Below are 15,715 nucleotides of genomic sequence, written 5' to 3' on the forward strand. Positions count from 1 at the left end.
TTTGTCTGAGGTATCCTTTCTCAACTGGGGTTCCTTGAGAGAATTAGGCCCTGGGCATCTATTGTATAAAATTAATTGATTACTCTTATGTACCTAGAATGGAAAATTGAGGAAATAGTCACTTAAGTCATTTTCTGTACAGCTTAATTCTGTTTGGAACCCTGCATGAGAAAGGCTGGCTGGTTCCTCCTGATTGGGTTCAGGTTATACCTCACTCGTCAGAATACTACATGTGTGACATTGTGTCTCTCTCAGGATATCACATCTGGAGACACATGTCCTCTGCCCCTCATTGGCAATGCCAATTTTAATTATGCAATCAACGGGTCTTCTAGTTTATCCACTATATAGTTACTGCTTTCCTCCTTGCAACTAATAAACAGTCTTGGGGGGGTTACACTTTGAGATCATGCAAATATCCTGCTGCTCCCTAACCTTACCCCTTAGAATTAGCACCCACTGATGATAACTTGCCCAAACAAATCATGACTATTATAGTTGCAAAGTGTTGAAATATGCAGAAATTACACAGAATGCAGCACAGAAAACGATGTGGAAAATATAAAGTATTTCAAGTCTAGCATGTGGCCTATCACATATCTTCATCTGAATCCCTGAAAGAGAGAACAGAAAAAAGGAGGGAAAGGCAATATTAGAAGAGATATGACTGAGAATAGTTTGAAACTGATGAAAGATACCTGCTTCAGATATAGGAAGTCTAAGAATCTTGAGCAAAATAAATAAAAGGAAAACCACACCTGGATATATCATCATCTATTACAGAAGTCAAACAAAAAATAGCAGTAGCCAAGAAGAGACAATATGTGCAGCACCATTCCCATCACAACCTCATCCCTGACCTCTAGACTCTAGAGGTAAACACTTCCTTCTAAGATAGTAAATTCATTGCTTGTTTTTTTTTTTTGTTTTACAGTTTTCTCATCCCTATTCATTTCCTAGGGCTGTAACAAAGTGCTACAAACTAGGTGATTTAAAACAACAGAAACCTATTCTCTCACATTTCTGGAGAACAGAAACCTGAAATCAAGGTGTCAGCAGGTCCCCGGTGTCTTTGAAGTTTCCAGGGGAGAACCCTTTCCTGTCCCTCTGGTTTCTGGTAGCCCCAGGTATTCCTTGCCTTATACAGCATAGTTCCAATATCCGCTTCCATCTTCATATGGCCATTTTCTCTGTCTTATCCTCTTATAAGGACACCAGTTACATTGGATTAGTATGCCCTGACGACCTTGACTGAACTACTGAACTTGGTTACATCTGATCTGCAAAGATCCTATTTCCAAATATGGTCATATTCATAGGGAGCCGAGGGTTAGGATTTCAACATACCTTTTTAGGGACCACAATTCACTCATATAGTACCATCTTAAATACTAAAGTCTAGTTTTGCCTGTTTTTGAACCTAAGATATATGGAATCACATGATACATATTGTTTTGGACTTGCTTTTCATCAATGTTAGTCTGTGTGATCCATTGGCATAGTTCTGTGGGGTTCCAGTTTTATTCCTTTTCATTGTTTTATAGTATACAGTTGTATCAATATACCACAACTTATTTATCCATCACTTTTCTATGACATTTGAGTTATTTTCATTTTTTTGCTATTATGAACAATGTTGCTATGAAAATCCTGCACGAATGCCTTGATGCACATGTGCAAGAATTTCATTAAAAGATGATGTATGTAAAAGAAAAATAGCTAGGACATAGAGTTTGTATATCTTTAACTTTACTAATAATGCTAAACTGTTCTCTAAAGTTTCAGAGACAATTCATGTACCCATCAAGAGTGTGTAGAATTTCATGTTTTGTCATATGTTTATTGGTTATTTGGACTTTCATTTTGTGAAGCTGGAGACTTTTTCCCATCAAACAAAATTGTGTTCTATTTTTTTCTTACTGATTTTTAGGAGTTGCTTATATTTTCTGAATGTAAATTCTTCATGCAATGTTGAATTGAAATGATGGTAATGTGCATATTTGTGTTGTTCCTGCTCTCAAAGGGAAATTTTTCAAGAGTTTTTATTATGCATAGTTTGCAATAGTTTGTAAATAACCTTCTTCATTAGTTAAAGAGATTCTCTTCTATTCTTAATTTGTAATGAGTTTTATCATGCCTAGATGTTAAATTTTATCAAAAGTCTTTTTTTTGCCTGTAGGTAGAAGATCATATGCTATTTCTTTTTTAATCTGCTAATACGGTGAGTTGCATTAATTGATTTCTTACATTAAAGCAATCTTGCATTTTTGAGCTAAACCCAACTTAGACATGACAAGTTATCCTTTTTATATATTGATAGATTTAATTTGCTAATATTTAGGAATTTTGCATCTCATATTATAGAATCTAAGGTGCTATTATTTTATATATCACTATGAAAGCACAAAAATCCTACCAAACTATGACACAGTACTTCTTTTCACTTAGATTTTAAAAAATATTTGTTGAAATACTTTTCTTGACTTGTTTAAACATAGATTTTATCATATATCACTCTTGTAGGAACTTAGAAAAAAATGTAAACAAGATAAATTGGCTAAGGTACTCCTAAAATGTCTTCATAGCAGCTGTCACAACTATGTCTCATTAAATCTAAAACTATACCCTACTCGGCAATAACTACTGTTTCCAGCAAGTTGAAGTCTTCATCACTTGTCTTAGGTGAAGATAATCCCCACAAAGCACATTTACTTTTGCTTTTGTCACCATGGGCCCTAGAATGGTTTCTTCTCAAACGTTTTATCTATATATATATATATATTTTTTTTAAATCTTATTTTAGATTCTCTCTTGTTCCATCTGTGAATGCCGTTCATTTCTCTTTCTAACTCTACCTGACTCTAGTAACTGAGTGGGAGAAATGTCATGGATGTAGGTGGATAGGGGTATTTGAGGTATGGGGGCTGTTCGTACCTTCAGAGAGTTGCCTCAACATTGGGTTCTAACCTGCATCTCTGACCTAAGGGCTCCACACTCGTTGTTCTCCTCTGGGATGGGAGCCTGCTGCTCTCCATTTGATAATTAGGGGCAGGGTAGTAAGCATTAGACCTACCTGGCTTCTCTTTCTGTGGATTCCAATCAATCAACTAGTTTTCTCCAGACTTCCTCCAGATCCCCATGCCTGTTACCTCTGTCTTGAAGTACCCCTCAAGCTGCTTCTGCCCATCTTCTCTTATTCATCTTGGGCTCTAATATCTCCAGGAACCTCCTCTGCTTTCCACATTTCAGAGGCTTTATGTGCTTTCTAGACCAACATAATCATTCTATATTGTTATCCTAGGCTGTTATAGATTTATTAATCTATTATTTTTCTATTACTAGAAATATGAAGTGGAATGTGAAGCTAGAATGTGCATTTGTCCTATAGTATTTTTCATTTCATCTGCCAGTATTTCAACAGTGGATACATAAAATCAAAAGTGAAACTCTCCATCCCCACCTCCAATTCCACTCCTCAGAGTCAACTACAATTTAGATAGAATTTCACAATCTTGGCACTGTTGACACATGGGCCAGACAATTCTTTATTTTGGGGTCTGTCCTGTCCACTGTGGGATGTTCAGCATCTCTCTGGCCTCTACCAGGGATGCTAATAGCAACCCCAAGTTATAACAACCAAAAATGTCTTCAGACAGTAGCAGATGTCCCCTGTGGGACAAGATCACCTGTGATTGAGAACCACTGGTCTAGATTTATTTTGATGAACTTACTAACACATACACATACATACATACATACATACATACACACTCAAAGAAAATTGACTTCTTACACTGAAATAGTAAGTGTAAAATCTGCTGGTCTATGAGCTTCTAAGTCAGTATACTATGGTGTGCTCTTTGAATACTAGCCTGATGCTAAGAATGCAACCAGTATTCTGTGGTCAAATAAATTCAGGTAATACAGAGTTAACAAATTAAACCGTTACATGACTTTTCTGAACCTTTAAGTTGCTACTGTTCATTGTGAATCTCCAGGAGGAAGCTATAGTTGTATTATTCCCAAGTGTTTATGGCCGCAGAATCTTTATTTCATGGAGCATTTCATTGGACTAACATTCCATTGAAATCCACTGAAAAGCTCCACATTGATCCTCTGAGTATAAGGAAGACCATGCAGATTTAAACAAACGTAAAGCAGAAACAATTTTAAAAAACCTAATTATGTTATGTTCCCTGTATTCTCCCATCTCCCTATTCTGTCTTGATCCACTCTAGGGAAAATAAAATCATGAGGTAAATTCAGCAGATGAATCAGACAAAAGCAGATTGGTAGGCCCACCTGGCATGCGGGAAGATATATGACTCTTATACTAGTGGGCCAGTTATTTATGGAATACTACTAGTTGTTTCAAAAATAAAAAAAGATACCAATTTCATTTCAGGAGAGGCTTATTTCATGGGTGGCCATCACAGTTCTTTAATTTTTCCCTCTGTGCAAGGTTCCAGGCCACTCGATGGTTTTCAGTCCTTTTTGAAATAGGTGATGCAATTACTGTTTTCAGTGGAATTATAATGGCACAAATGGGGTTTCTTTTTTTTGTTTTTTAAACTCTCATTGACTCGCCAACCATTTATTGAAGTCTTTAGATCTTAAAACACAGTTCTTATTGGAGGAATACAAATTAGTGAAGATCCTGTATAATGTTACCCTTAGACTGATGGTCAGGCTCATGTGTAGCGAATCTAAGGCATTTTTTTCTTGTTATTGTTATTAGTTGCTGTTGTTAGACTCAGATTGGACTACAGGGTTTGGGGCAGCAGTGCATTGCAAGAGGACACAGTTGCTTCAAGCGAAGGCAGTCCAGGATGAGGTGGGTGTTCTGCAGTTTAAAGGGCAGCAGGGACATACATGAGCAACATCCATGCCCTTCTGTCCTTTCCTCAGTCCATGAATGAAACAAGAAGGTGAAAGTAGGCTGAAAAGAAACAAAAGCTGAAAGTATAAGATGTAGAGGGTGATATTCATGGTATCACTGCACCATTTCCAAGCTAATTACTCAATATTCAGAATTATGAGAGACAAGAAAAATGAACCAAAAAAAGTCACATAGACTCATTCAGTGGGACCAGGGCAGAAAAAGTGAAGGTAGCACACGATTATCTAAATAGTCTCAATTTCCATTTCCTAAAGAAAAGAAGCATTTCTAAGAAAGGCCAATATCACACTATTTATTCTTATCCATGTTGTCACCAGAGGGCACTAATAAATGTTTATAAAAAGTTAAAACTCTAAAATTTGCGGAGTGCAGACCTGTAAGTGTGAATCGTGATTTACTCCATTAGCCACTGTTTATTTTTGATTTTTTCATCTATAAACTGAGATACTTACAACTGCCCCTAAATGGGGGGAAGTGTAAACTGAAATACTGAAAATTGCTCCTAAATGAAGGTCTTACTTTTTTAATCCAAAACTATGTTTTAAGCTCAGATGGCTTTTCACTATAGCCAGTTATGACAGGTCATAGCTGTTATAGAAATTTAATTAAAAAAGAAATCTGGACTTTGAGAGGCTGTAGTGATCCCTGAAGCACTCCTTGGGTGACCTGTGGTTGGGGGTTTATATTTTTTTGATTAGTTACCAGCCTGATGTTATGTCCGGACTTTCTGGGCATAGTTCAAAAGACTGTGTGGGTATTTGGTATAGGACTTTTTGGACAATGCGAAACTTCAGAAAAAAAAAAAGATTTCCTCTCCACTAAAAGAGAAAGGGGAAGGGAGGGACAAAATAGAAATTATGCAACATGTACTTCAAAAGGAAGTACACATAGACTTTGCAATGTAATGTTCTTTGGTACAAAACTTGATTAATAAAAAAATTTATTTTTGAGCATTAAAAATACAGCTTGTTTAAACAGTAATTACCGGCTTACTAATTAAAGTTACACATTCCAGGATATTTATTTATTTTTACAAATGAAACAAGGAAAAACTTGAAAATTAAAGAGACTATCATTATTTTGGTAAAACAGAGGAAAGTAATTATGTGTTCAGGACTTGGTGTCAAGCAGATATGGAAAGGACTTGTTTTCCGAAAAGGACTTGAATGGGGGAGGAAAGAAAACAACTAAAATTTAAAATAAAATTTGTTGAATGTAAATGCTGTCTTAACAGGCTCAGTTGCCACAGTGTCACTCCGTGTGATTTTGCCTCCCTCTAATTCTTTATTTTTATCATCATGATAAACATTAGAGAACTATAATGGTTCCTTAGATTGAGAAAAGCTTCTCTACTTTTATTTCTTTGATAAAATAAAGTTGATATAAAAGAATCAAAGACTACAGTTTTTCAAAGTTGTCATCATCTTTAGAGCTATGCTTTGTAAAACTCACAGGCTACCATCAGCAACCGTGCACCGCAAGATCTTTTCAGTCTGGGATCTTGAAACAAAAGTCATGTTGACTGAGTCTGTTTACCTGCTTACACTGACTCGGTCTCAACCAACAGCTACCCCACGATGCGTTCACAGGAATTTCGAAGGAGTCAAGTGTAGCAAAATGTTTGCTTTTTTGCTGAAGAGTTGAGGGAGTGGGTCCCCACACAAAAACTCAGAATTTCTCTAGAAAAATCCCTATAAACCATTTTTTCTCCCAGGAATCTCATCCCAGATATTAGTCACCAGGTACCTATCCTTTTGTGCCCCATTGCCTGCCCTGATCTGCCCCTAAGAAACTCTTAATTCTGGTTGTTTTCCTTCCCCCACTGCATTTTTTAGAGTACCTTCTTTCTTCCCATGAAAAACGCTATCTTCTCATGAAAGGTGGGAGCTATCTGAGGCTTGATTTAGCCTAAAGTGGACATTCCAAGTAGCATTTCAAAGAGTTGGTCCCTGTTTCTTTTTCTAATGTGATTTCCATTCCAGTTACTGAGAAGTAGTGTTAAGAACTCTACTTAACATGCTCGCACAAACAAACAAAACGAAGAAAGTCATTGTTCTTTCCTTGTAGAGTAGTGGATGAGAGGGTGTGATCACTGAGAATTACTTATTACACAGAGCATATAACCCTATTGCTCATGGAATAATTTCAAAGACTTAGCTTTGCTCTAATCTGTTGTGGAGGCCTGAGGCTCCTTAACTGCTGAAGTGCAAAAGGAAAGTGTTCCCCCTTCTAAAACATGCCACTCTGGAGGGTTCTTAAAGACACTGGTATCAGACAAGGGGAAGGGGTGGGGGAGGAAGGTGGGGAGGGAGGGAGAAGGGGATTGAGGGGCATTATGACTGGCACACATGGTGTGTGTGGGGGCCACAGGGAAGACAGTGTAGCACAGAGAAGACAAGTAGTGACTCTGTGGCATCTTACTACACTGATGGACAGTGACTGCAATGCGGTGTGGGGCAACTTGATAATATGGGTGAAAGGAGTAACCATAATGTTGCTCATATGAAACCTTCATAAGATTGTATGTCAATGATACCTTAATAAAAAAAAAATTTAAGATACTGTTATCAGAGTGGAGCTCAGTTTCATGGTGTATTAATTTTCTAATGCTGAGTAACATTACCACAAATTTAGTGGCATTAAAAGCCATGTTTATTATCTCAGTGTTTCTGTGGTTCAGGAGCCCAGGCATGGCTTAGCTATGTCCTATGCTCAGAGTCTTACAGTACCACGATCAATGTGCTGGCTGGGCTGTGCTTTGTTCTGGAACTCTGGGTTCTCTTCCAAACTAACTTGTTGACAGAATTCGGTATCTGAAAGTCACCATTTTCTTGCTGAGATGATAGCCCCAGGGCTGTCTCAGCTCCTGGAAGCTACCTGCAGTTTCTCGAGCAAAGGAACCCTAAGTTTAGGGAAACTACTTCTTTCAAAATGGGCAGTAAGCATACATAGTTCAAAACAAAGGCAGCTAGTGTCTCTGTTCAACAACCACCACTGTATATTTTTCAATGTTAAGGACATTAACATTGACATAGTACTATTACTTAATCTAAAAACTTTACCAAATTTCACCAGTGGTTCCACTAATGTCCTCTTTCTGCTATGGGAACACATGTTGCATTTGGTTGTCATGCCTCAATCACCTCCTGGAAGATTTTACCATCCTTTGTCTTTCCTGTCCTAGACGCTTGGGAAGAAAACAGGCTAGTTATTTTCAACAAAGTCCTCCAATTTTGTTTTGTCTGGTATTTTCTCACTATTAAATTCAGATTGTGCAGTTTTGACAAGAATATTATGAAAGTGGCCCCTTTTAGTGCATCATATCAGGAGGTACCCATATGATTTTGTCCAACTGGCTAGTAATGCTAATGCTGATCTCTTGGTCACGGTGGTGTCTTTGAGGTTTTCTCTGCTGTAAATGATTTCCCCTTTGTAATTAATAAATCTTTTGTGGAGAGATATTTTGAAACTACATAAATCACTGGCTTTCATCATAATTTTACCCATGAATTTTAACATCCATTCATGATTCTTGCTTGAAACAAGTATTCCTGTGGTGTTTGTCAAATGGTAATTTTCTATTTCCCTTTTTCCTTTAGCACTTATTAGGGGGAATTCTACTGTAAGAAATAGCCTTTATTTCTCCCAATTTATTTATTAATCAATTACATATATTGGCATGGACTCATGGATAATTATTTTATTTTGGGAGTTCAATCTATTATTGCCACTATTTTGTTACTTAAATTGTCACAGATTTAGCCATTGGGAATCCCTTCAAGTTGGCTGTTTTGGCCTTCTGACATATCTCCACCATTTTTTGACTGCTTCCTTACTTGTTGACATTGCCTATTGGTGCTGGTATGTTTTTGCCTCTGGGCCTTCTCAGCAGATACACACCTATATCTAACTATACGTTAAAAACTCCAATTCCATTTCAAATCCACATGGTTATTTTAGCTTTTCCCCTTTCCTTACTTTTTTACAAATTTTTAAGGATATTTAAAAACTTAGTTCTCTTTTCTCATCCCCAGCTTCCACAGATACGATTTTTCTCCCTGTACTGCTGTCTTTTCCAGAATATCATATGATTGGAATCATAAAGTACGTAGCATTTTATGTCTGGCTTCTTTCAGTGAGCATAATGTTTTTGAAATTCATACATGGTACACGTATTAGTGGTTTGTTACTTCTTGCTGAGTAGAATTCCATTGTAAGGATTGGATGTACCACAGTTTGTTTATTCATTTACCAGTTGATAGATATTTTTGTTGTTCCTACTTTTTGGTGATTATGAATGAAGTTGTTATGAATATTTTCATACAAGACTTTATGTGGCCATATTTTTTCATTTTTCTTGTATAAATATGCAGAAGAATGAGATTGCTGAAACTGAAGGAACAAAACAGCAGCAGACCTGCAGACTCCAAGAAGGGACCAGCAGTTACCAAAGGGGAGGGGTGGTGGAAGGTGGGTGGGGAGCGAAGGAGAAGGGGATTGAGGGGTATTATGATTAGTACACATGGTGTGGGGGGTGGGGTCATGGGGAAGACAGTGTAGCTCAGAGAAGACAAGAGGTGACTGTGGCATCTTACTATGCTGATGGACAGTGACTGAAATGGGGTGGGGGAGACTTGATAATATGAATGAATGTTGAAACCACAATGTTGCTCATGTGAAACCTTCATAAGACTGTATATCAGTGATACTTTAATTTAAAAACAACAAGAAATACATAGACAATCAATTGTAAAGTTTCAGAAACTTATCACCCAGAGAAACCCTAGGTTGGATTCCCTTATCATTGTTTCAGTGTCTCATGACATTTTTGAAAAAGAAAAAAAGAAAGGGATACTATGAAAATAAGGAAGCATACAAATTAAAAATATTTTATTGCCACACTAAAAAATGAATCTTTTTTTAATTGGAGTTATACATAGGTGTGGTTTCTGTGTGATAAACTTTCTGTATTGAATTGATTAGATAAGCACTTTCAATTTAAGTTGAGAAATACTGCTCCAGTTCTATATCACACCATGTTAACATGCCAGTGCATGTAAACAGATATGCATCTACAGGTGTCAGGTACTACTGCAAAATGCTTATCATCCTGAGCATATTATTAAAATAGTTTCAGAAAACATTCCTGATGCCATTAACAAAACAATCTTGGTAAGTGTAGATTCCTTTTACTTTTACCCCTTTTGTTAAGTAATCACATTCTAGTGAGAGTTAATCATAACTTAAAAAATTCTATTAATATTTCACATTTGTTGAACATTATAAATTGAAAATTTCTGAATATTACTGAAATATCCAAACATTGGGAATGTTGGAAATTATAAAGAATAAAAATCTTAATCATGTCTATAAAAAAAATAGAATGAGGTTGCTCGATCATATAGTAAGCATGGTTCATTTTTGAATGACATAAATGAATAAACAAATTGTGGTACGTTCAATCCATACAATGGAATTCTACTCAGCAAGTAATTTTATAGGTACTGCTAAACTATTTTCCAGATGGTCTGTATCATTTTGCAGTTCCACCATTAATGTCTGAGATTTCCATTTGCTCCACATTCTTGTCATGACTTGAAATTGTCAGTCTTGGGAATTTCAGCCATTCTAGTCTATGTGTAGGGGTATCTCATTGTTTTAATTTGCATTTCCCTAATGACTAATGGTGTCAACCATCTTGCCATGGGCTTATTTGCACTCTGTATATCCTTTTTAGTGAAGTGTTGTCCAAATGTTTTTCAAAATAAGGTTGTTTGAATTAATGAGTTATTATTCTTGAGTTATAAGTGTTCTTACATATTCTGGATATTACCCTCAATTTTTTAAAAATTTCTGCTTTATATTAGGGATATCTCTGTTGGAATAATGTTGCAAATACTTTTTCCCAGTTCATCAGTCATCTTTTCATGTCATTAATGGTGTTTCTTGATATGAAAAAAAATGTATTTTAAAAACTATACTCAAATTTATCAACTTTAAAAATTGCCACTGGATTTGAGTCATAGTTAGGAAGCCTCTTTCAGCAATCAGATTTGAAGAGGAATTCACTCATGATTCTTTCTAGTCCTGTAAAATTTTACTAAAAATATTTGTAATTCTTAATCCATGGAATTTATCCTTGTATATGGTATGAAATCTGTTATATAATTTCAGGTTTTTTCAAATGGTTAACCAGTTGACCCAACACTTTTTTTTTTGGTATCATTAATGTACAATTACATGAACAACATTAAGATTACTAGACTTCCCCTATTATCAAGTCCCCATCACATACCCCATTACAATCACTATCCATCAGTGTAGTCAGATGCTACAGAATCATTACTTGTCTTCTCTGTGTTATACTGCCTTCCCCATGACCACCTCCCTACATTATGTGTGCTCGTCGTAATGCCCCCTTTTCCCCCTTATCCCTCCCTTCCCACACATCCTTCCCAGTCTCTTTCCCTTTGGTAACTATTAGTCTGTTCTTGGGTTCTGTGAGTCTGCTGCTATTTTGTTCCTTCAGTTTTTGCTTTGTTCTTATACTCCACAGGTGAGTGAAATCATTTGATACTTGTCTTTTTCCACCTGGCTTATTTCACTGAGCATAATACCCTCTAGCTCCATCCATGTTGTTGCAACTGGTAAAATTTGTTTTCTTCTTATGGCTGAATAATATTCCATTGTGTATATGTACCACATCTTCTTTATCCATTTATCTACTGATGGACACTTAGGTTGCTTCCATTTCTTGGCTATTGTAAATAGTGCTGTGATAAACATAGGGGTGCATATTTCTTTCTCAAACTGGGATCCTGCATTCTTAGGGTAAATTCCTAGCAGAGGAGTTCCTGGGTCAAATGATATTTCTATTTTCAGTTTTTTAAGGAACCTCCATACTGCTTTCCACAATGGATGAATTAGTTTACTTTCCCACCGGCAGTAGGAAAGTAAACTAATTCACATCCTCATCAACATTTGTTGTTGTTGTCTTTTGGATGTTGGCTATCCTAACTGGTGTGAGGTGATATCTCATTGTGGTTTTAATTTGCGATTAGCGATGTGGAGCATCTTTTCATGTGCCTGTTGGCCATCTGAATTTCTTCTTTGGAGAAGTGTCTGTTCAGCGACTCTGCCCATATTTTAATTGGCTTATTTGCGTTTTGTTTGTTGAGGTGCATGAGCTCTTTATATAATGAATATATTCTCCCATACTGTAGGATGCCTTTTTGTACTACTGATGGTGTCTTTGGCTGTACAGAAGCTTTTTTAGTTTGATGTAGTTCCATGTGTTCATTTTTGCTTTTGTTTCCCTTGCCTGGGGAGATATGTTCATGAAGAAGTTGCTCATGTTTATGTCCAAGAGACTTTTGCCTATATTTTTTTCTAAGACTTTTATGGTTTCATGACTTACATTCAGGTCTCTGATCCATTTTGAGTTTACTTTTGTGTATGGAGTTAGACAATAATCCAGTTTTATCCCCTTACATGTAGCCACCCAGTTTTGGCAACACCAGCTGTTGAAGAGGCTGTCATTTCCCCCATTGCATATCCCCATTCCCCCATTGCATGGCTTCTTTATCATATATTAATTGACCATATATGCTTGGGTTTATATCTGGGCCCTCTATTCTGTTCCATTGGTCTATGGGTCTGTTCTTGTGCCAGTACCAAATTGTCTTGATTACTATGGTTTTGTAGTAGAGTTGAAGTCAGGGAGCATAATTCCCCCTGCTTTCTTCTTCCTTTTCAGGATTGCTTTGGCTATTTGAGGTCTTTTGTAGTTCCATATGAGTTTTAGAACTATTTGCTCTAGTTCACTGAAGAATGCTGTTGGTATTTTGATAGGGATTGCATTGAATCTGTAGATTGCTTTACGCAGGATGCCATTTTGACAATATTAATTCTTCCTATCCATGAGCACAGGATGTGTTCCCATTTATTGGTTTCTTCTTTAATTTCTCTCATGAGTGTCTTGTAGTTTTCAGAGTGTAAGTCTTTCACTTCCTTGGTTAGGTTTATTCCTAGGTATTTTATTCTTTTTGATGCAATTGTGAATGGAATTGTTTTCCTGATTTCTCTTTCTACTAGTTCATTGGTAATGTATAGGAATGCAACAGATTTATGTGTATTAATTTTGTATCCCCCAACTTTGCTGAATTCAGATATTAGATCTAGTAGTTTGGGAGTGGATTATTTAGGGGTTTTTATGTACAATATCAAGTCATCTGCAAACAGGGGCAGTTTAACTTCTTCCTTGCCAATCTGGATGCCTTTTATTTCTTTGTGTTGTCTGATTGCCATGGCTAGGACCTCCAGTACTATGTTGAATAGAAGTGGGGAGAGTGGGCATCCTTGTCTTGTTCCTGATCTTAAATGAGAAGCTTTCAGCTTCTCACTGTTAAGTATAATGTTGGCTGTGGGTTTGTCATATATGGCCTTTATTATGTTGAGGTACTTGCCCTCTATACCCATTTTGTTGAGAGTTTTTGTGACCCACCACTTTTTATTAAGTCTTTGTTTCAGTGATCTTAGATGACACTTATATCATATATTCAATTTCTATATGTATTTGGGACAATTTATGGTCTTTCTATTCAATTTCATTGGTCCATTAGTCTATTTATGCACCATATTGTGCATAATACAGTACCATGTTGTTTTAATTATAGAGGCTCTATTGTATGTTTAATGTCACATAGGACTAGAATCCTTCATAATTTTTTTTTTTACTCTTTTCCTGGCTACTTTTGCATCATTGTTTTTGCATATGAGCTTTTAAAAAACAATTTTTAGATTTTGAATAGTTTTAGATATACAGAAAAATTGTGAAGACAATACAAATAATTTCCAATACACTTCATACCTGGTTTCCTCTATTATTAACATCTTACAACAGTATGGTATCTGTGTCATAATTAATGAGCCTAATACATTATTATTAACTAAGGTCCATATTTTATCCATAGATATTCATTCAAGCTTATTGATATACTTAATAGGATTTCATCAAATTAATAAATTCATATTGGAAGAACTGACAGCTTTATGATGTTTAGTTGTGGTATCCAAGAACGAGAGATAAGATGTCTTTTCATTTGTTTCTGTCTACTTTTGCCTCTTTCAGGATTGATTTAAAGTTTTCCTCACATAGGTTTTGCACATTGCTTGTCAAGTTAATTCCTAAATATTTAATTTTCTTTGTTGGTACTGTTACTGGGGTTTTCTCTACCATTATGTTCTCTAACTGGTTGTTATTTCTGTATATGACTATTGAATATTGTATGTTAATTTCATAACTTATTGAATTATTTTATTGCTTGAGTTAGTTTTATTTTTGAATTTCTAGGGATTTTATGTATACTATCCTATCATACAAATAGTTTTACTTGTTTTTTAACAGTTCTTATGCCTCTAATTGATTCCTCTTATCTATTTCATTGGCTTATACTTCTAGTACAAAGTTTTTTAGTAATGGAGATATTTGGCATTCTTGCCTGTTTCTGATCATGATGGAAATGCCTCAAGTGTTTCCACATTAAGTAAGATGCTTTAAGACTAAGGTAGTTAATAAAATATTAGTCAATGTTTTTTCTCAATAATAATTTTTGTTGCCAGAAATAACTATTGAATTTTGACAAAGATTTTCTTCAGCACTTATGAAGATAAACAAAAACATTTTTTCTCTGATCTATTAATGTAGTTAATTAGGTTAGTGGATTTCATGATATGTAATACACCTTGCATTTCTTGAATAAATCCTATTTGATCATAGAATTTCATTTTCTTCCTGTGTTTTTGGATTCTGCTGGCTAACACTTTATTTGGTATTTTTGCATTGATATTCAGAAATGATGCTGGTCTTCAGTTTTCATTTTTTGTACTATTTTTAGATGTATTTATTGAAGTTCCACTTTCTAAAATATTAGGTAGTTTTACTTAGTTCTCAATGCTCTGGAACAATATATGGATTGTTAGTACTATCTGGCATTTGAAGGTTTGGTAGAAATTCCCTGTCATACAATTTGGCTTTTGGTTGTGTAATTTCTTAATAATTTCTCTACTTCTTCTATAGAAGCTGTTCTTTTTAAGCTTTCTATCTCTAATGGGCTCAATTTTGGTTATCTCTACTTCTCTAGAAATTATTTTTCTGGGCTTTCAAATCTATTTGCATATAGGTCTAAAATTAACATGCTGGAGTAAAAAATTCATTCTATTTCAATTGTTATTTTTTCCTTAAATTTCTTATTTTGTGTATTTATACATTCCTTTTCTCTTTTCTTGACCAAGATAACCAGCAATTTGTCTGTTTTGATAATTTTTCTCCAAAAAACAGAATTTTGAAATATTAGTTAGTTCTGCTATTTTTCTCTTCTCTGTGATTTTTGTTTCTGCCTTCCTTATTTTCTTGCTTGTTATTTCTTTTGGTTTACTTTATTTTTTTTTGTCTCCCTTATTTTGTGAGTTGGAAATATAATTCACTTATTTTCATTCTCTCATTTTATTGCTAAAAATCTTTAATGCTATGAAATTTTTTCTGGTCACTGTTGTAAATGTATCTCATAGATTCTGCAGTGTAGCACTCCCATTTCCATTTTTTTTTAAACATTTGGTAATTTCTAATTGTATTTTCTCTTTCACTTAATAGTTGTTTAACAGAAGTTTCTTTTTAAAATTCCAGGTGGAAGGATCTTTCTGCTTTTTTAATTTATGTAATTTCTAATTTTATTGGTTTGTGATCAAAGAATGTTATTTTTAATATGTCTACTTCATGAAATTTACTGATGGTTTCTTTGTGTCCTAATATATGAT

This window comes from Manis javanica, chromosome 3, assembly GCF_040802235.1.
Source record: "Manis javanica isolate MJ-LG chromosome 3, MJ_LKY, whole genome shotgun sequence".
In the NCBI taxonomy this organism is placed as follows: Eukaryota; Metazoa; Chordata; class Mammalia; order Pholidota; family Manidae; genus Manis; species Manis javanica.